We start from the raw sequence: 23,631 nt of genomic DNA, 5'->3' as shown, positions 1-23,631 counted from the left end.
CCATTACCCCAGGAAAGGTAGACCTAGATGTGGAAATGATTACTGGTAACATTTTCAACTTTGCCATAATTCATAAATAGTTTGAGTTTGGGAATCTTGAGTAATTATAGATACCTCTTTAGGTAAAGTTAGATTGAAGCACTACGTGGTGTGTGCTTTGTTTGATTCCGGAGCATCAAGGTCTTTTATCTCTAGTAGATTCGTACGACAATGTGAGCTCGAGGCTGAGCCAATGTCTCAAAAAGTTTTAGTAGCTATTCCAGACGGGAAAGTAATTGGTTGCACAAGTGTAGTTAAGAATTGCCCATTGGAAATCCCAAACTTAGTTTTGACCGCGGATTTGATTGTCTTCCATTTGATGGAATTTGACCTAATCCTTGGAATGGACTGGTTGTCTAGGCATTATGCCCAAATAGATTGTCGAAGGGGGAAGTGGTATTCAATCTACCTACATGATAAAAGATCTGTTATATGGGTGAGACTGTTCGGCTTGATCTGTCTGTGGTAACGGCTGAACAAGTTAATAAGTGTTTGATGAACGGGGACATCATTTATCTAGTAATGATGATAGACATAAAGGTAGGACCTAAAGAAATCCAAGGAATCCTTGTGACTGAGGATTTTCCTAGGGTCTTTGCCGATGAACTACCTGGATTACCCCCGAATCGAGAGACAAAATTTGTAATTGAACTTGAACCAGCCACAACCCTAGTGCATAAGGCACCCTATCGAATGGCCCCAGCAGAGTTGAAAGAGCTTAAGGTGCAAATTGATGAGTTTCTAGCAAAGGGTTTTATCCAACCTAGCTCATCGTTGTGGGGAGCACTGGTCTTGCTTGTTAAGAAGAAGGATAGGACTCTTCGGATGTGTATCAATTATAGGGAATTGAACAAGGTGATTGTCAAGAATAAATATCCCTTGCCAAGGATAGACGATGTGTTAGATCAATTACAAGGAGTTGCGGTTTTCTCGAAGATTGATCTACGATCCGGATATCACCAACTTAGAATCAGGGAGCAAGACTTCCCTAAGACTGCTTTTTGAACTCGCTATGGACACTTTGAATTCCTAGTCATGCCTTTTGGATTAACAGATGCCGCTGCAGCATTTATGGAACTGATGAATCATATTTTCCCGCAATACTTGGACAGTTTTGTAGTAGTGTTCTTAGATGACATATTGATCTACTCCTATGATGAGGAAGAGCATAAGAGGCACTTAAAGATTGTACTAGAGATATTACTGGAACATTAGTTATATGCCAAACTTAGTAAGTGTGAGTTTTGGCTCCACGAAGTAAAATTTTTCGGACCTGTCGTTTCCAGTAAAGGAGTGGCAGTGGACCTTGCCAAGATTAATGCTATAACAGAGTGGCAAAGGCCAGCTAATGCTCATGAAGTACGTAGTTTCCTCGATTTAGCAGGATACTACCGAAGGTTTGTAGAAGGGTTTTCTAGACTTTCTAACCCTTTAACGACACTGACAATGAAGAATGCTAGATATGTATGGACTGAGCAATATGAGAAGAGTTTTCAGGAATTGAAGAAGAGGTTTACTTCGGCCCTAATATTAGCACTACTAAAACCTCACAAGCCCTACGTGGTCTACAGTGACGCCTCTAAGATGGGTTTGGGATGCGTTCTAATGCAAGAAGGAAGAGTCATTGCTTATGCTTCATGACAGCTCCAGGATCATGAACGAAATTATCCTACCCACAACTTGGAGTTGGCAGCGGTAGTTCTTGCACTAAAGATATAGAGGCACTATTTGTACGGAAAGAAATGAGAAGTGTACACGGACCACAAAAGTCTGAAGTACCTATTTTGTAACAGTCCACACTTCTCTCTAACGACTGTGAGTCTCGTTATGCATACCAAATCTCGATGACGTATTTTTAAAGATATTATGTGATTTCTAAAGCTAGCTCAATGTTTTAAAGCCACGAATATTTTAAATGGGATGTTCCCAGTGTTATTTGACTAAGCCTGATTTTTAAGTAAGACAATTATAATATTTTTGAAGAGCTCCAAAAATATTATAATTGTAGAAAATCATTTTATCTAAAGGATTTCAATTATTTAAAATATTATGAGATTTAAATTATGTTGAAAACACTAATTAATTAGATGGTTTTATTCTTTTAAAGATATTAAATAAGACTTCATCATTTTATTAATGATGAAGGAATATTATTTTATAAACTAAAGTTTAGTTTAAACAATAATCTATCTTAATTCATCTCAGTGCTTTTAATTAAGTTAATGTTTACTCATTTTCAAATTAGTATTTAAAACCCACAGTTGGATCGTTTTGAAGACCCCAAAATGAAGGGCATTGATTAAATACCCAAGCCCCTAGCCTTTCTCCCTCACTTTCCCTTTCCCAATCTCTCTCTCCTCTCCCTTTAGCTTATGCCGCACGTCCCCTCTCCCTCTCACTCAATCCTTTCCTTCAGCTCAGCCCGGCACCACCATGCGCCGCCCAGCCTCTTCGCCACTACTGGCGACATCCCTTCACGTCAGCGACCAAGCCGGCCACCACCGAGCTCCCCAGGCGTAGCTCTCTCTCTCCTCCTGCGGTAGCCCAACCGAAATGGGTTCACCCATTTCTCTCCCTCCTAACGCCTTTGCCATCAGCCAAGGTCACAACTAAGCACCACCACGAGTCTTCCCTGGCCACCCTCTACCAAACACAGTCGCCTTAACTCCTCCCTAGACCGCATGCACTCAGCCTCCACGTGCACGGGTTCACCATACCCATGGCCGAGCTTTGCCTCCCACGACCACTGCACCACTACCAGAAGCCTCCTCCCTCACCGGCGACCCCCCTAGCCATCCCCATGCCCAGCCAAGCCACCTAGCTCTCCCACGCTCTCTCACGAGCTCTCTTTCATGCACGACCCAGATCTGCCACCTCTAGCCACCGTGGCACCACCTCATTTCCACCACTAGGTCCACCGCACCTCCTAAACTCCTCCATGGCCAACCAATGACCAGCCAAGCTCTCCCTCCAAATTCCCTTGTTGAAACCCACAACCTAAAATCCTGCACGAGCCTCCGTGTCTCCGACGTGTGCCACCTAGGCACCACCACCCTAGGACCATGACCCAACCCTCCTACACATAGATCCACACCTGTAGCCATCTTTAATGACCCAAACAGCCACTATACACAGCTTTAGCCGCCACCTATGGACTTCCCACCATGTCGGCCACCCTCGCGTAGCCCAGATCTATCCACTAGAATCCTAGATCTGGTCCCCGAGAAAGTCCAGTTATAAGGTCATGGTAGTGACCACTACCACCCAAGCTAGTGGCTTCCGACGCCACTGGCCATGCTGAACAGCGAGCAATGCACGGGTTAACCCCAACAATGGTATAACCCTCTCATTATTTATGTTATATGTTAATTGGTTGGTTAGGTTGTGGATTGTGCTGTTAGTAATTGTGGAGTTCGTTGTGTGGTGAAGTGTTGGGTGTATCTGTGTAGTGTGCTGTGAATTGTTGTGGAATGTGGTGTGAAGTGTGTGTAGTAGTAGTGATGTAGTGTAGTGTTTGAAGTGGAGTTTACTCCATGTGGTGGAGTGATGCACCATATGGCGTGTATGTCGTAGTAGTGATGTGGCGTAGCGTGTATGAAGGGAGTACACGTGGAGTGTACTCCATGTGGTGAAGCGATACATCGTGTGGCGTGTCACGAAGATAAGAATGGTTGCGTAGTTGATGAGCGTAGAGCGTGATGAGTAGTGTCGGGAACTATGGAACAGTGTCCCAAAGTAGCTGTGATGTGGCCTGTAGTCTGAGGTAATAGGTGTCACTGTGTAGTGACTTACGGCTGGGAGTATGTGTGAAGTGACAGAACAAGAGTGGTGCAGCAGAAGCATGATGGGGGAATGTCACGAAGTGACATGGTTAAGCAACAAGTCGTGCTTGTGATAAGTGAAGAGTTAGAGTAAGAGTGATGTAGCGGGATGTCAGGTGACATGACAAGGTCACGGTGTAGCTTGGGAGTAGTCTCGAGCTATGACATGATGTAAGGTGTAGTTATGAATGGAGTCTTGTCGTGTTAAGTGTTGGGATGAACTGTCAAGAGGGATGGGTAGCATGAAGAGTCATGCTAGTCGGGCTAAGAGAAGGTTGGTATCGGAGTATGGGCTTGTTTATACATGCAGGTGATCAACGTGTTACATGTTGATCTTAGGTGATAAGGGGTAGGGTACATGTGTAATCTGGTTAGACACATGTGTCGAATGGATTCACCATATGTAATGGGTAATTTGTCATAAGCATGGTTACACGGTGCTTAAGCCTCAGAGTTAGCTTAGAGTCGTGTGGCGTGTATAGATGGGAATGAGGATTTAGTGTGAGCTAAGATGCTTGAAGGTAGTGACAGGTGTATTGTCTAAAATTGGGATGCGTGACTTCGTCGGTCGGAATCATGGGTCGGAATGTGGTCAATAGGAAGAATAAGACAAGGTCTTGGTGTCTTAACCCTAAGGTGAATCATGGAGGTTTACTTTAGTGGATGAGCACTCAAGGTAAGACCTTGAGTTTGGAAGAGGTAGTAACGGTAAGTAGATCCTGAATGTTTTAGCATAGTAAGGGACACGTAAGAGCACGGGATAGAAAGAGTGTTTCCAAGTGAAGTGTAGTTCTACTTCTAGTTTGGTTGCTGACTCACTCAAAAATGAGTAGCACAAAGGCTATCCCAAGTGCAAGAGGGTATCGCGTAATAATTAGGAATAAATTCCTAGATCGTCTCCTCAGGGAAAGTTACCTAAAATCAAACTCGTTTAAAATGGTGAAAATATTCACAAAGAAAAAATAAAAATGATGGTATGTACAATGGATGGAAGAGTGCAACAAGAATGAAAAGGGCACTAGTCATGGACTATATTCATATTTTTAGATTTTTGAGTGTCGAAATGAAATGTAAAGGACTAACAAATTGAAATTAACAATCAAAGAATCAACTAAACTAAACAATCTTAATTAATCTGAAAATTAAACAATAAAATTGAAATTATTTAAGTCCTAATTAAACTTTAATCAATCTAATATGCAATGGAACTAAGAGATTAATAAAACTACGTTAAGAATTTAACTAGATTAGAAAGTAATTGACAAAATACGAACTGAAAATTGAAAAGCCCCAAAATCAAGATTCTAAGGTTCATCCTTGTATTCAAATCACAAATTCTCAAAAGTAATCCATAGCAATTGTAATCACTGTTAAATGAAAGCTTAAAGAAGCGAGAAAAATAAATAACACGAAGTAAATAAACAGCAAATAAAATGCCCAAAACTCTAAGCCAAAAATCTCAAAATTACTCCATCAACTTTAAACTAAAATTAAATAAATAGTAGAGAGTGAAAAGAGCAAGCCAAATGAATGGAGATGGAGGTGGTAGGCAAGCGAGGAGGCGGCTGGAGTGGCAATTGGACCCTGGAAGAGTTCTTCAAATGTGCGGCGTTGCTCTACAAAAAGTCCTCAATTTCATACTAATGATATGCTTAAATAGGGTAGGAAAGAAACCCTAATGTCTTCATATTCCCGCATATAAAATCGCTTAAATTTTAGGACTCAAATTGGCAGCCACGTACTCGATCCAAGATTTTGAATTTGGAAATCCTTATTGAGACAACTTTGTATCCCTTTAAGATAGCTTTCCAACACATCAAGAATCGTATCAATCCGATATTTTAACGGAAAGTTATGGTTAAAATACTAAAGTGTGTCCATTCTATAAACTTGACTTTTCTCAAGCTTTTCATTTCTTGACCTTTTGGTACCTTGACTTTTCTCAAACTTTTCATTTCTTGACCTATAAAAATAATAGAAATTAGAAATAAAAAAACAAAAGAATAATTGAATCTCAAAAATATATTGTGCATGTGAATGAACATTATCCAATTAAATCACAAGTTATAAAATTAAGCATAAATCATGCTATTAACCAATTTAAATCACAACTCGGATTTATTCATCTTAACCATTTTTTCATCTAAAACCAATAATAATGTAATGAAATAAATAAAATATATTGGTTCCAAATGTATAAAATATGCAATAACTCAACTCAATCAGTTGCATATGCTCTAGATAGAGAATAATCCCAAGGTTATGTGTATGCATGTAGGTTGCCATTTGACATTCACATGAATGGACTGCATGAAATGAGTATGGCATGGAGTCCAGGTAAGTATTATGTCCATACTCTTCTAAAATTTTCTAAAATGATATGAAATGTTTCTCATTACGATGTTTCATGAAATGATATTTTATGAAAAGCACGCTAGTGTTTAAAGGTATACGTATGTATGGCCCTTCTTGGCAACCCCTTTTTATCCAACCAAAGTATTAATTGTATGCATGTGGATGGATGACTATATGCAGTATTTATTGTATGTATTTTCATGAAATGAGATATCAGGCTTATGCCTTGTGTTTTAAGCAATGCTTTAAATGACGCGAATAAAGTGTTTTAAATGTCCATATGAACTAATGTTAAAATGTCCCAATGAATTGATGCTTTATGAATGCCATGAAAGAAGATATTTAAGCTCATACTTTTAAATGACATTTTTCCATGAATGAACTGTTAAATGAAAATGACTAAAAAGGAAATGACTGAAAGGACTGAACTGAAAGAAAATGACTGAATGTTTCAATGTATAAAAATACGTAACGGCCATATGAATGAAAATGGTACCAAAGGACTGGACTGGGGAGATTGCAATGCCGAGTAAGTAGTACTAGCGGTGCACCTAGTGTTGCCCCCTAATTGAAAGGGAATCCCAACCCGTGGCAACAGGCAGAATCCAGGTCCAAATGAAGACTGCTAACCCCAACACACGGGGTATAACAGTCTATACCGGCCAAAGAAAGTGATAAGAAAGAATGTATGAATGAATCGAACTATTTGAGAAATGAAGGTACTGATAGGAGAAACATTTTACGAAAAGAAAACTCCTTTTTAAAAAAAAACACCGCCTAGTGATGTTTTCAAAAGGAATGCATGTCTCATGTACGTATAGTATGTATGGAGTGATGAATGCATGAGTGAAAACCTTTGTTAATGTATTTTAACTGTATGAAGTAATGCTTACTAAGTATTCAACTCATTTTAGTTTTTATATGTGCCCCCCCATAGGAACTAAATGAAAAAAATGCATCAAAACGGACACGGGCCAAGGGGAAGAGCACGAAAGTCTAGGCATAAGAGTTTTAATTATATGAAAGGCCTTTTTATTTTAAGATTTGATGTTTTCCACTGTAAACCTCTTTTATTCTCAAAACACATTTTGTTTTATAACGTAGAATCTTGCAACTTGGGTATGGAAGTAAAAAGTTTTAAAACAAACAGTAATTCTCGTCGTCCTTTTTTAAAATTATTTTATAAAAGTCCCACCACAAGGACGGGCGTTACATGTTCAGTCAAAAAAATCTGAATATGAGGCAACCGAGATGAGTGGAAACCATTAGTGATTATTAGTGTGAGATTAAATATCACCCCGGCAAGGCTAACATTGTAGCTGCCACACTTAGCCGCAAAGCTTAGATAGACTTGCCATCTGTCGTAGCAAGATTGAGGAATCTGATGATTGGAGATCTGTCGTGAGATGCCATTTTTGCAGTAGTACAAGAGTTTATATCCGTGACTGAAGAAGAAATCCTGGAAGGTCAATGTAAGGATGAGAAACTGGAGAAGTTTCAACAGAAGATTATGAAATCAGAAGGACCACAACATTTCTCTATTGGAAGGAATGAGATGCTCTTTTATTAGGAGAGGCAAGTGATTCCTAACATCGTTGAGCTGAAGGAAAAGATACTAAGGGAGGCTTATTACACCCCTTACACAGCGCACTCTGGCAGTACAAAGATGTATCAAGATTTGAAAGGCCAATTCTGGTGGGACGAAATTAAGAAGGAAGTGGCAGCGTTTGTGGCAAAATGCTCCATTTACCAATTGGTAAAAACTGAACATCAGAGACCAGCAGGTGAACTACAGTCATTGCCTATCCCAGAGTGGAAATGGGAAGATGTGTCAATGGACTTTGTAATAGGTCTGCCAAGGACGTCATCAGGAAAGAATTCGATATGGATTATAGTCGATCGATTGACTAAGAGTGCACATTTTTTACCCATGGCTAACACGGATTCTATGGAAAAACTCTCTCGAGTTGATGTTAAGGAAATTGTCCAATTGCATGGAGTACCTAAAACCATAGTATCGGACCTAGATACCCGTTTTACTTCACAAATTTGGCAGAGCTTGCAAAAGATGTTAGGCACTCATATGAATTTTAGTAGCGCATATCACCCCTCACACGGATGGGCAAACGGAACATACAATCCAGACTTTGGAAGACATGTTGCAAGCATGCGTTATGGAGCTAAGTGGTGATTAGGAAAGTCACCTAGCTTTGGTGGAATTTGCCTACAATAATAGTTTTCAGGCTACTATTTAGATGGCACCCTATGAGGCTTTATATGGAAGAAAATGCAGATCCCCGTTCTATTGGGATGAAGTGGGAGAACGGAAAATGCTAGGACCCGAGTATTTACAAGAAGTTCAGAGACAAGTAACCATGATTCAAGAAAGAATGAAAGCAGCCTAGAACAGGCAGAAGAGCTATGCCGATAACTGACGAAGGAGTCTAGAGTTTGTAGTAGGAGATTGGGTATACCTCAAGGTATCACCCATGAAAGGAGTCGTACGTTTCGGTAAAATGGGAAAGTTGAGTTGCCGATACATAGGACCCTATGAGGTAATCAAAAGAGTCGGTCCAGTAGCTTACAGATTGGATTTGCTAGTAGAGATGCAGGGAATACATAATGTGTTCCATGTGTCAACCTTGAAGAAGAGTTGTGGAGAAAGACAGCCAGTGGTAATGGATGCCGGCAAGATTTGGATTCAACCCAACTTGTCTAATAAAGAATGGCTAGAGCAAGATCGTGGACCGCAAGGAACAAGAGTTAAGGAATCGGAAGATACCTCTAGTGAAAGTACTCTAGAATAACCTAGAATTTGAAGAAGCAATTTGGGAACGGGAGGATACAATGAGAGGTGAATACTCTGATTTGTTTGTTTCTTAGAACTCTTGATGTATGCATGAATTGTTTGATATATATATACATATATGTATACGTGAATGTTTTTTTCTATGTGAAATCTGTTTGTTAGTTTAAGCGTGGTAACCTTGTGCACACCTACCAAACCCTTGGAACAGAGGATGGCACGATCTAGAAGAACCCCACGTATGTTTGTTTCTTCAATGGCACAATTGAGAGAATGAAGAGAATGTCGTATCAAAGATCACCTCAGAAGAAGGCAACAGGTGATAGCAAAACAATCAAGACAGATGAAGATGTTTGAGCATCATCGCACTCAGGTGATGGATGAGGATTCTCGAAGAAGGCTTCATTTTCAACGAGCATTACCACATGAGGAGCAGCAACCGTGGTGTAGCTGCACAATTTTGATCCAGAGGCAGAATCGAGTCGCGCAGCGGAAAAATGTGCAAGTAGGTTTATACCTTGTGAGACCTCGGACATGTCTATAGATCGTATTCACTTCCATGAAGAAGGTCATCCAATCGAGGACACGAAGCTCGAGATAGAGCATAGGTTGAATGAGATGCAAGTCAATATGTATTTTGATTATGACATGGAAGCAATATTCTACTTTTCACAGGATTGAATGACAGAAGAGACAGATGAAGTGCCCTCATCCTCAACATCATCTGAGAAGTCTACGACCGCTTATGGAAGATGTAGTAGCCCGATATTTCTTCTTTCGAATGTTTTGATTGATGGTTGCAGTGCAGATTTCGAGGATGAAATCTTTTTCTGAGGGAAGGATGTGATGACCCGAGTTTGTCTAAACATGGCCCATAGAATTCATTCTTGGTTGCCATGGCATTTTGAGAGCCTTACTTCGGAAGGCCTTAGAGTCTTTGATTTAGTGACTTGAGCTCAAGAGGAGAGAGACCCTAGATTGCCTTGTAATTTTTTGCCCTATTTAGAAACCCAGGCCTAATGACTTTAGGTCCATGGCCCAAACCATAGTCATTAGTGCCTTGTGTCATGCATGTGTTACACTATGAATTTGGTCTTAATAGTGGGCTAAGGGGGAGAGAGAAGTGTAGGGAAACACCAAAAGGTGGCTTGAATGACTACCCTAGAGGATTTGTCATTTGTAAACATGTTAGAAACCTTCTAGAAGAATCAAGAGACAAAAAGAACCTAGGAAGACTAAAGAATTTTAGGCCAACCCATTTTCCCACACACTTTCTACCCATTCTTATGTAAGAAGGTTTTAGGGTTTTCAAGGAACCTTTGAAGCCAAATGGTAGGGGATGTATACCCTCCATGTTTTTCAATCTCCACATGTGTATTCATCTTGTTTCAAGTCTTGTTCTACTTCATGAGTGAAATGAAGGGGTTTTGACCCAAAAACCCTAGAGGCTGAATGATTTGAGATCAAGGGATGCCCTAGAAATCCTCACACACTCAAGAACACGAAATAGGATTTTTTCTAGGCACTTTCTAATTAAGCACATTCAGATTTAAAGCTTGCTAGTATTTCCTTACGTAGATTTTTGTAAGTATACACTCAACTTACTCTTTGTTAATATTTGTATATGATTGTGTAAATTCTTTCATTATTATGTTTGTTTTGTTTGCTATTTCTTGTTTATTTGTTTGAATATACTTATCTGATCTTGGAAAATGAATATTACATGAACGGTATGTTTGGTTTAAGATGAAAATGGCAAGAATGCTCTATGCATGTTTCGGTTCTAAGGAAAACATTGTTGTCAATGTGATACTTGATGATTCAGCTATACCATGTCTTAGAAGTTTCAGATCTTACTCAAATACCTTGATTTTAGGTTTTGCTTCATTATGCTGTGAATATCAAGCAATATGTGTGAAGTTGGAAGCATGTTCAAGTGATGATTCTTCATGTTTTGCATCTATGTGTTTCGGCCAAGGCCCTTTTTAATGGGTCCATGTATGTGTTTTGATATCTCAAATGACTTATGCTATCATGCTATGAAATGAACATGTTATGCTTGGTTATTTCATGCATGGCATTTCATATGTCATATGTCAAATGTAAGTAAGCATGTTATAAGTCTTATGTCACATGCATTTGGGGAAAAGTGTTTTCAGAGAAAGTGTTTTAAAGAAAAAGGGTTTACAAGTTTTATCACGACCCCAAGTACTAGGGTGGGGGAATGTCCTAGTGAAACTCCTCTGTCTACTTTGGAGTGCTTAAGAATAGAGTGGTAATCCCTGGGTCGAGAAAGTATCGTCAGCGAGCCTCGAATAGATTCTTTTCAAAGAATGTAGGAGTGAGAAAGTGCCTAACGCTAGTGGGTGCATAAGTCATGTAACCCAACGAAGTAAAGTCGAGTTAATATGAATCTCTATTTATGATGTATCCATCACGGTGCACGGACTGTGGATGGTGCGGTAACTAGCAGGAGCATGCGGTGCTAAGGGGAACTGTGTTGTGTCCACCCTCTGAACAAGAATAAGAGCTTATGTGATAAGAACCACTCGATGCAAATCTTGTGATATGTTCTGATAAGGCAAGTCCTGATTAAGAACTCGTGAATAAGAAAAGTTAAAAAGGTTTTTTTGAAAAGTTTTGTTACACATCTTTTGAAAATGGTCAAGTCATATGTCAAGTACATGTCCATGCACGCATTTCATGATGTACCTCTTGTATGCTTGTGTTAACTGTGTCAAGTACATACGGCTAAGCTTCTTGGAGAGATTCTAACTAGTATTAGTGAGACCAAGATCGATGCTATGATCTATCAACATCCAAGAACCTGAAGTTTTGGTAGAATATGGACCAACTGTCTACTTATCTGGAACGAGCCTCAAAGGCCTCAGCTGATGCAAAGGCAACGGCGAAGGACTTAGGTTTGATACCGCCAGAGCCTCAGCAATCCCATGGGGTCTTCTGGTGTCTGTCCCCTGATGGGATAGTAGTTATGAAGAAAATGGGAAGCTAAGTTATGTTGTGGGAAAAGAAAAAAAAAAAAAAAAAAGATAGGACTTATGGTTTTAGACCTCACCATTTTGTGGAACTATGTTTTAAGGAGATCCTGTGTTTGAGAGATTTAAACTATACTCTATGCTTTTGAGATGCTATATCCTTATGATACATGTCTATGCTTTTGGACATTGTTGGGATATGATGTTAGTACGATGCCATGTACTTTGCAATTGCTTATCGCATTGCTTAGATTATCCAACCTATACTATTTTTTTGCTACTACGTTATTGCATATTGCTAGTGTACTTAGGTGCATAGAATATTATCTGTCATGTACGAGGGGTGTGTATCCTTGTGTTATATGTCCCAGCGTTTTAATCACCGTCCAATCCCAAGCAGGGGCTGGGGGCACCACAACAGCTCCACCCATCCTCTACTCTCATCCACTCCATGCACAGTCAGATCACCAAACCCACGAAACTCTCCACTGTGCACCTGCACAAGTCCCAGACGTTGTTTTAAGATCACGACAGTGACCACCAAGCCTTAACCCAACCCCTCATTGCACATATGTAACCACCACCGTGAGACCTTGCCGGACAGCAAGCGGCACGCAGCGATTTCAGCCCCTAACCATGGTATAATTTCTATATATTTTCCTCGATAATTTATTATGTTTGTGAAGCTTAATTGGTGTTGTGAATGGTGCGTTGTTGTTGGTAATTGTGAATTGTGAACTATGGGTTATGAATGGAATAGCTATGATTTGGTTTTGGAGTGTGAAGTGATGGGGATCGTTGTGTAGTTGTGTTGTGGCTGCAAGTAGTGTGAAGTGACAGGGTTATTGTGCAGTGTGTGATGTAGTTGTGATATGATGGTATGTTGTGAAGTGATTGGATTAAATGTGAAGTTTGTGATGTATACTTTGTGAAGTGATGGGATGTTTGGGCAGTTGTGTTATGATTGTGCGTAGTGTGAAGTGATAGGGTTGTTGTACAGTGTGATGTAGTTGGTTATATGGTAGTGTGTTATGAAGTGACGGGATTAGATATGGATCAATGTGCAGTTTGGAAGGTGGTTGTGAACCATATGACGTGATGGGATGGTGTAACACCCCGCCTAAAAAGTTCAGTAGGCCTTGACCTTAGTGGACTTGACCATAGTAGCCTTAATCCTAGTTAATTAGAAATTGAGCTATTCTAGAATAAGATTAACTTTGGATATTTGTGTTGGCAAGAGGACCGTATACTTTGGGTTTAGAAGAATTATTAAAAAATTCTAGTGCAATATTGATTTTTGAGGAAAAAGGAAATTTGTGGAGCTTGATTGGTTAGTAACATTATTTTGGAGAATTTTTAGTGATTTGTTAATTTTGAGGATAAGAAGCCAAAGGGCCCCTAAGGGAATGACACATGGCATATTGGATGGTTGCCACATTAATGGGCTAAGCAATTTGGGTTAAATTTGATGGAATTGGAGAAGACGCAAATAGTGGTTTACTAATAAGGGCCCAAGTTTTTTTTTTTTTTTTTTTTTGTATAAAGGCTTAGGAGAGGCAACAAGACTTTAGGCCCTACTTGATGGACATAAGACTTTAGGCCCTAATGCACTATGGATGTGATGGGCTAAGAATAGGTACCATAAGCCCTAGACCAATTTGGGAGTTATAAGAATATAGGCCTTTCTTGTGGAACTTTAGAAGTTAAGTCCAAAGTATAGAAGGCTTGAAGCCTTTGGGCCTAACTTGGTGAGAGTGAAGGCCTTTGGCCCAACCTTAGAAAGACTTATCTTTTGGACCCAAACTTGGTAGGCCTTTGAAGCCTTAGATGGGCCCTCAAATCTAGGCATAAGGTCCACTCATTAACCCACACCAAAAGCCCACACCCAAGAGACTTGCACAAATGGCCCTTTTAAGTCCACAAGGCCCAAAACCTTGTTTTGTTCTATTTCACTTTTTAATTTGAAAGCCCAATACAACATACCATAGGTTTCTTTAAGCCCATATCATACCCCAAATTCCCAAATTAAGTTTTGAAAGTTGGCTAAGACAATTAATCAACATACATGAGACTAGTGATTTTTAAGCCATGCTTTAAAGCTTAATTTCACCTTAATATTTTATTAACCTTTTAATCCAAAATTTTCTTGCTTTATTATTTCATTTCATCATACTTAGACTTTAATAATACCTTAGATAAATCTCCCCACATGTAATTAAGGAAAATGACATATCAAACCCCAAACTTGCATCAATCGGCTCAGGTGTATCACCTTTGAGTGCATGGACTGTTTTGCCTTTAGGCCCAATAATTTTGTGACATTTACTCAAGGGTAATATGGTCCTTAGACACCTCATGAGACCTATTCAAACCCAGAATAAGCCTTGGATGAAATTGGTTTCACAAACCAAACCAAGAAGCCAAAACCGATTGAACCTAAGTCTAGTTTGAGTGGGAACCTGTTGGGTTGAGATTTAACCAAGCATCTGCCTTGGTTGAGCCACCACCTCATGCCACCTCTAGCACCACCTAATCCACAAGAGCGATCACCATGGGCATCATGAGAAATTTGACTCAGATTTTCCCACCCAAAACCGAAGCTCAAATCTGCCAAGCGAAAACCACTTGAATCTACCGGTTTGCATGGGTGGTTTGCTTGAATTTTTGTCATCTGAACCATGCCCCACGACCTGGACACCTCTACAGGACCATTGCAGCCACATTAAGGAGGAAATGATGGTGGTTTTAGGCCACTATTCCCCTTACACAAGAGGACACAAGTTGATGAAGGTAATTTGAAATTTCAGCAACCACCCTCCATTGCATCATCTTCTTTGAACTGCACCTCCATGATCACTTGATAGCCAACCCTCCACCTTCTACCACCTGAAAAAACCTTCAAGAAGTGACCTTTCACCTGCACAAATCAGCCATGAGGATGAGTCAAAAAGATGAGTCAAGACAATGAACAAAACTATCCAAAGAAAATCACTTTGAACCCGTCAGCCCCATGGTTGGTTTTGTAGGTTTTCCTTCTATTTATTCTGCACCACGACCTGACCAGCCCCTATAGGAGCAATGTAGCAACTATAGAAGTGAAATCATGGTGGTTTAGGGTACTGTTTTGGTCTGCACAAGATGACACAAGTGATGGAGTGCAAATCTGGAAATTTAAGCTTCTTACAACAACTTCCACCAATCACCTTGGACCAAGGCCAACGTCCCCTCCCTTTGGCTACCTATAAAGGGCCCCTTCACCCCCTTATTTCATCCACACCTCAGCTCCAAGTTTTCTCTTGAGTCTTGAGAGCACTTCTCCCCCTTAGAGAGCAATAGAGTGAAACCGAGTAGGTTTTTGGTGAGTTCTTGAGTGTTCTTGAGCAAGTTTGTCTTGAGAGCTTTGAAGGCCACAAAATCTGTAAGTTTTCTTGCTCTTGATCTTAGTTTTCATTTCAAACTTTGTTTTCAGGTGTTGGTATGAGATTTGGTGGAGTTTAGAGAAGAACATCATACTTAGTTCAAAACCAGGTCATTAAAGGATGATTTAAGTGTTTAAAAAGTTTTAAGTGGGGATTTAGCTATGGTATGTCTTAATTATGTTTTGGTATGATTTATTAATGTCTTATAATGATTATGGAAGGTTTGATTCTTGGTTTAAAAGCATGATAAGTTTTAATTCTATCTTGTTTTGATCATCAAAGCATGCATAGGTTTTAGTAAGTTTGTGATTAAGGCATGAAGCTTGATTTGTCCCACCTAGGCTTGATGATTAAGAATATAGGAACCTTCTAATTGTGATAAGAATGAAATTTGCATGATTTGGATGAATTTTGAAAACATACCTTGATGATTTGCACTTAGAATATCAAACTTGATTAATGGAAGATTATTGACAAATTAAGGTTGTTAGCCATGATTAAGTGTTAGGATGAACTTGATTATCCAAGAATTAGCCTTCATCATATCATTAAAGACCTTAGTGATTGTTTGTGATTAAACAAAATCTCATATGCATGCATTTATAGGGATCAATAGTTGAAAACACACTTAGGCATCAACTAGAGTGCATGCCATGGGCTGGGACTGTTTGAGCAAGTTCCACTTTGATTTTTAGAAATCCAAGGGTATAGATGGTTTTAGAATGCCAAAAATATGAAGTCCATGAAGTTTGGTTAAATTTGAAATTCGTATGCAATTAGTGAAAAATTAGAGCCTTAATGATAATTTTTGAAAGTCTAGGAGTATTTTTATAAATACCCATGATTGAAACCTTTGTTTATGAACCTCATCCATAGTAGAATTAATCCTAACTTAGTACGAACTTGATTTCAGTTGCTACGACCTTTATCAAAAACTCAGGAAGTTTCTAAGTTGGCCTTTAACTTACACCTTGATAGATTATTTATAAATTATTGATAAATATTTTATTCATATTTCAATTATCATCTTGAGTATAAAATATCATGTTATATGATACATTGAGTGCATATTACATGACATGTGATATTTTTCAGCATTTTTTCATATTGCATCTATAAATTTCTTTTTTGCATGAAAGTTTGCCATATATGCACATGTCATGAAAAACACTTTTCAAGCATAGCATGAAAATAACTTTTTTCATGACCCGAAAGGCTAGGATGGGAAAATACTTTAGTGGAACTTCTTAGTCCACTCTAGAGTGTTTAAGAATGGAGTGGTAACCTCTAGGTTGATAAAAAACAGTCAACAGATTTCGAATGGGTTCTTTTTAAAGAACGTCGGAGTGAAGTCAATATGTTATAACATCTAATACTGGTAGGTGTACACATTATGATGTTATGATGTTATGTTATATTTACCAATGCATTGAGAACGAGTCTATAGACAATGTAGTCTCAACATGAGTTGTACTATGGTCACTCGTAGGTACTCACAGTGCATATGGGGAACTATGACGTTACCATACATTATGATGTTATATGAATTGTTAATAATTTTTATAATGAAGTTATGTTTTCAAAAATGGAAGTAAAAATGTTCATTAAATGAAAACATGTGTCTCCATTTCTCTGAAAATATTAAGAAATATGGATGGTAGACATGCATGATAAGTGTGATTTTTATGTGATTTTTATTACTCTTTTATTTATGAAAAGTGTCAGTTTTCCTTTAATTCTATTAATTTTATTTTATTTCTATATATTTTTCTTTATCTTCTTGGATTTCAAGAAATGATAAGATTTAGTGCGAAATGAGAGCATTTTGGTACAAAAGAAGAGACTACAGATCCAGACTGATGAGAGGTGACGAAATTTGAAAAGAGCTGAGGAGACACAATGGCGACTAGAAGGTACGACCAGAAGGCTCAACCAGTATTCACGACCAAGATTGGTGACAAGAGTTAGGCGATAAGCGAGATATTTTACCATTTAAGCATGAAGACTTGGCTCAATATATTTTACCTTCTGGGCGCGAAGACTTGGCGCCAATATATTTTATCCTCTGGGCGAGAAGACTTGGTGCAAGGCTCCGGGCAACTAGATTAGGGAACCAGTCTAAACGACCAACTTAAGTGACCAACCTAAATGACATTGTGGGCAACAACTAGCAAAGACAAGTAGCCTTACCTCTCGGTAGGTTGGCGAGAGGAGTCTTTCATCCCAATCGGGAGTCTTTCCTCTCGGTAGGAGAGGAGACCAGTGGGACCCTTCCAAGTTCCGAAAGACTTCTCTCTTGTTGCACACGATGTCATTTATGTTGGTCTCTTAAGTTGATCGTTTAGACTAGTCGCCCAATCTAACCACCTAGAGCCTTGTCGCCAAGTCTTTGCATCTTCTGGTTACTCCTTCTGGTCGCGAGTTTCCTCGCCTACCGAGAGGTAAGTCTTATCGCCTTTGGGCGAAAGAAATCTCTTTACTGCCCACGAGACAAGGCTCATCGCCCAAATCTCATCGGCTCTTTTTAAATCTCGCTGCCCCTCATCAGTCTGGATCCAAAGTCTCTTCTTTTGTACCAAAATGCTCTCATTTTGTACTAAATCTTTTCATTCCTTCAAATCCAAGAAAATAAATAAAACTATGTAGAAATAAAATAAAATCAATAGTATTGAAGAGAAAATGATACTTTTCATAAATAAAAAAGTGAATAAAAATCGCATAAAAATAACACTTATCAGCTATCAATGATAATTCATATATATGGGTGTACCTTATAAAATTCCACATTACTAAATAATCATAAAATTACATTTTCAGTTTACATGAAGTGATGTGGAAAAATATGATCATAGTCACTTATCTCAATTCTTATTCAAAATAAGCTGATAGTAGGTACCACCAAGCATCAAACGGGACCTATAAAACATCCATGGTTGGATAAGCATCTTTTTTTCTATTAAATAGATATGAAACATGCATTAGTGCATATCTAAGTTCTCCTGAACTCTACCCTACTTGTAGGCATGACCTTTAAACCTCATTTGCTCGTGATTGTACATTGTATTATTCTTGTATTCAACTAAAAATTGTATTATGACCTAATAAACATCACCAATCCTCATTGCATAACCTAAAAATCCTTCACATGAAATTTCAAGACACCACTTTCCATCATTTTACAATGTATAGCCCGATAAGTAACTCAACCAAGACTTAAAAACCGCAACTCGAAAATACACTCATGGACTCCTCAAAATGGTCAAACCCAAGTTGCACCAAACATATACATACCACGAAAACAGTCATTTTGCATATCCAACGCTTCCATCCTAGCCTTATCTGCACTAAAGTCTCACTCCATCATGCTTTATTTTTAGTCACTTGGAACATCGGTTTTCAAACCAAACAAATGCATACCCGCCAAATTACTATTCAACCAGATACTAAACCATTCGAACAATCGTTAAATTGTTGTTCGAATGTATTTTAGTCTATCCGAACGGTTTTCTATGTTTGAGACGAAATATTTCGTCACCAAAGGCGTCGTTTAGTTTGTTCAAACGTATTTTAGTCTGTTCGAACGGTGTCGTTACCTCATCCATGTTTTGAGACAAAATTTAAATTTCGTCCCAAATAAGTACTTTTAGGTACGAAATCTAAATTGTTCCTAATAAATTTCGTCTCTAAAAAACAAAATTGTTGTAGTTAAACCACATGGTCAAACACTCCCACTTCAAAATACTCGAACAAGGGCATAGTTTTTACCTTAGATACTCTGTGAAGACTCCAAGTTGTTAGCCTATATCTACTTTTTTAAAATAAACAATTTTAAATGACAAAAGGCTTCCCCTCCCTTCGTTGTCCAAGAACAGCACCTACAGCAAAGTCATTAGCATCACACATGATCTCAAAAGGTAAAGTCCAATTAGGTGGCTACATTATGGGTACTGAGGTAAGCTTGTCAATTAGCACTTTAAAGGCCTCTTGACAAGCTTGTGTCCACTCAAATGGGACATCTTTAGCTAGGAGGTCACATAGTGGTCTAGATATGGTGAAAAAATTCTATATGAACCTCCTATGAAAGCTCGCATGACCAAGAAAAGATCTCACATCTTTTACTGTCCTAGGTGTAGGCAACTTAGAGATTAATTCAATTTTAGATTGATCAACCTTATCCCCCTAGAAGAAATAATATGTCCCAAGACAATACTTGAAGGTACCATAAAGTGGCATTTTTCCCAATTCAAAACCAATTCCTTCTCCTCACAACGAGTCAACACTCTCTAAATTCAATAAGCATGCATCAAAAGAAGATCCAAAAACAGTTAAGTCATCCATAAAAACTTCCATGCAATTTTCAGCCATGTCACCAAAACTGTTCATCATACAATGTTGAAAAGTAGCAGGTGCATTATATAATCCAAATGGCATTCTATGAAAAGCATAAGTACCAAAAGGACAAGTGAAAGTGGTTTTATCCTGGTCTTCTAATGCAATTTCAATTTGATAATAACCAGAATAACCATCCAATAAACAATAAAAAGGATGACCAGCCACACGCTCAAGAATCTGATCAATAAAAGCGAGAGGAAAATGGTCTTTTCGGGTGACAGCATTCAATTTTCTGTAATCAATACACATCCACCACCCAGTCACAAGTTTTGTAGGGACTAACTCTCCCAGGTCATTCTTCACCACAGTAACACCTGACTTTTCAGGAACAACCGGTGTAGGACTTACCCATTTACTATCAGCAATGGGATATATGATTCCTAGATCTAATAGTTTCAACACTTCATTATTCACCACTTCTTTCATAGTAGGATTAAGCCTACGATGGGGGTCTCTATGAGGGCTAGTTCCTTCTTCCAAATTAATTTTATGAGAACAGACCAAGGGACTAACACCTTTTATATCAGCAATGCTCCAACCTAAGGTTGACTTATGCTCACTTAGGGTCCGAATTAATTTCTCACCTTGAGACTCAGACAATTCAGATGAGATAATAACAGGAAAAGTATCACCTAGACCAAGGAAAGCATGCTTTAAACCCTTAGGCAGATGCTTCAATTCAACTTTGGGTGCTTCCACACTTGAAGGAATTTGTTTTTCATCTTTCTCAAGCAACTCCTAAAACTTTGGTTGCCATGCCTGAGTGCCATAATCCTGAGTTCTATAAAAAATAACACAAATATCAACTACATCAGATGGATCACTGATAAAATCAAACTCAGAATTAACAAGGAAATACTCAAGGGGATCAAAATCATAAGCTATAGAAACTCCTCTATCCATAAGTGAGTCATTCATGTTTGTCTGGTGGCTCTCGTCATCATCTTCTGGTTGTTGTGCAATATGAAAGATATTCATCCCGAGAGTCATGTTTCCAAAAGACAGCTTCATGAGCTCATTCCTGCAATTAATAAGAGTATTAGCAATGGCAAAGAAAGGCCTACCTAAAATCAAAGGAATTTTAGAAGTAGTATCAACAACAGAGCCAGTGTCAAAGATTAGGAAATCAACAGGATAATAAAATTTGTCAATTTGAATTAGAACATCCCCTACCACACCCCAATGTACTTTGACTGAACGGTCAGCCAATTGCAATACCACAATGGTTGGTTTGATTTCTCCCAACCCCAACTACAAATAAATAGAATATGGTATTAGATTCACGCTAGCTCCTAAATCTAGAAAAACTTGCCCAAACTCATGATTTCCATTGTTGCATGCAATGGTTAGACAACCAGAATCCTTGTACTTGGGGGAATCTGCTGCTCAATTAGAACACTAACTTGCTCTGTCAAGAACACTGTCTTCTTCACATGGTGCTTCCTCTTAACTGTACACAAATCCTTGAGAACTTTTGCATAAGTAGAAACTTGTTTAATCACATGCAAAAGAAAAAGATTGATTTTTACCTGCCTTAGATTCTCTAGGATTTCATTGTTAGGATTCAGAGTTCGCTTGTTTGATTTTAAAGCTTGAGGGAATGGTACCTTAACAGGAATCTTTGTCACCTCAGGTTCCTTGGGCAATTCGGCATCACTACTATCTTGATTTTTTTCCACATCCTCTGATTTGTTCATTGTTGCGATGTGTAATGACTTACCACTTCATGTCATAATGACATTCACATCCTTCAAATTCTCTTGCACCATGTGTTGACCAAAGGATGCAAACTAAGCTTGAGAAGGGAACTTACCTCGGTCATTCACACTTAAGGAGCTCATCTATTTGGACACTTGGGTCTTTATATCCTTGTTTTCTTCAACAACCTGCGTAATCAAAGATTCAAACTTTGATTAGTCTTACCCTGTGCCTCAATAAAAGCATGCAACGTGTCTTCTAAATGACTCCTAGAAGATGAAGGTGCATGATATGGTGTAGGATATGATCTAGGGTGTGTGCAGACGGCTGGTTTTCAGACTTCTAGCTAAAAATGGGGTGATTGCGCCACCCCAGATTATAGGTATTAGAGAAAGGTGTAAAAGGCTTCTTGTACATACCTAAGGCATTACATTATTCCACATACATCCCTTTCATCTCAGCAAATGCGGGATACTCTTAGGGGAGGTGATCTACCCTCCCACACACAAAACATGGTCCAAAAGACTCTGCATGATTAGTCACATGTGTTGGCTTTAAGTCTTTAGTCTCTAACACATATAACTCCCTAGTGAGCATCTCAACCTTAGCCTTTAGGTTATCCTCTTACCTGAGATGGTAAATTCCACCACCAGTTGGGTTTCCTGCAGGTCATGACCTATTTGTACTCTCAATAGCACTAGGTCCAGTCCAAGTGTAAGCTTTTTCAGCAAGCTCATTGAGGTATTTTATAGCCTCATCAGGATCTTTCTATAAGAACTCACCATTACACATCATCTCCACAAATTGGCGCTCTCTAGGTGTAAGTCCCTCATAAAAATAGCTCACTAAGCGCCAATTCTCATACCCATGGTGAGGACACATACTCAACAACTCCTTAAATCTCTCTCAAGACTGATACAAAGTCTCACTGTACTTTTGTGCAAAGGTGGAGATTTACCTTTTTAAAGCATTGGTCTTATGTTGGGGAAAGTATTTATTAAAGAAGACCTGAGTCATCTCATTCCATGACCTAATAGATCATAGTCTCAGCGAGTATAGCCAACTCTAAGCTCTATCCTTCAAAAAGAAAGGAAAGAACTTAAGTCTCACAACATCATCAGTTGCATTTTGACTATGAAAAGTCGCAACTAATTCCTCAAACTTACTAATGTGCACATATGGATTTTCATTTCCTTGTTGGCTGGAAACATGATGCATGATGCTGCGCATGTAGGGTGGAGGTAATCCTGAAGAGTTCTAGTGGGTTGATTTTCGTGTTCACTCATTTTTTCGGGACTAGATAGATTGTCAAAAAAAGGATTTAAAAATTTTGATTATGACTCTAGCACAAGCCTACAAGTAAATCTACCCAATGCGTCTCTATATCTGTGCATGCAAGGTAAAAAAAATACTAAAAATTAAAATACTACAAAAAGAAAGGAAAAAAATAATAATGCAGCAAGTTAAAAGAGGGAACCCGTCTTTACAAACTACTAAAATGAATTATATATATCGATTCTTCCACCGTCTCCCCGACAATGGCGCCAAATTAAAAGAATAGCAGAATGAACAAACAAACTAAAGAAAAATATTAAATATTTAATGGAGAGCAAAAATTAATTTTAAATTCAAATTAAAGTGAAGCAAAGTGACTAACAGAAAAAATATTTAAATTTGACGAACAGTAAAGTATTGGGAATCCCTTGCACAAATCCGACATTTTAATTATTCATAATTCATTAAGTAACTCAATTGGGAACTCAATTCTCAAAATTCTCAATCGGAATGTATAAATTTATAAATCAAAAGTAAACCAAATATAACCCTTTGAAAAATCATTCACCACTTTTAAAATACGTAAATTATTATCCCTATTGAGAAAATCCAACAACAATAATATACTCAGGGAGCGATATTGTAGCAAAGAATTAAATCAATAAAGATAAATAATTTATTCAAACATAATCAAAGAACTAATCCATTCAATAGAAAAAGCATAACTGAATCCATAAACAGAATAAAGTTTAAGATTATTCAGAGAAAAAAACATCAACAATGAATTGAAAATGATAAAACAAAAGAATTTTAGTAATTGAAAATCAAAT

General features: G+C 38.4%; 1 non-coding gene across 1 annotated transcript; it reads left to right on the top strand.

Annotated features, from left to right (window-relative positions):
- Nucleotides 1-22,388: 22,388 nt before the first annotated feature.
- Nucleotides 22,389-22,496, top strand: LOC121247973. The gene has a single exon (XR_005937372.1). It is a non-coding gene; the product is annotated as a small nucleolar RNA R71 (small nucleolar RNA).
- The last annotated feature ends 1,135 nt before the right edge of the window (nucleotides 22,497-23,631 follow it).

This window comes from Juglans microcarpa x Juglans regia, chromosome 1S (genome assembly GCF_004785595.1).
Source record: "Juglans microcarpa x Juglans regia isolate MS1-56 chromosome 1S, Jm3101_v1.0, whole genome shotgun sequence".
NCBI classification, from domain to species: Eukaryota; Viridiplantae; Streptophyta; class Magnoliopsida; order Fagales; family Juglandaceae; genus Juglans; species Juglans microcarpa x Juglans regia.
Note: the sequence above shows the minus strand (reverse complement) of the source record. Positions and strands in the feature narration are given on the sequence as shown.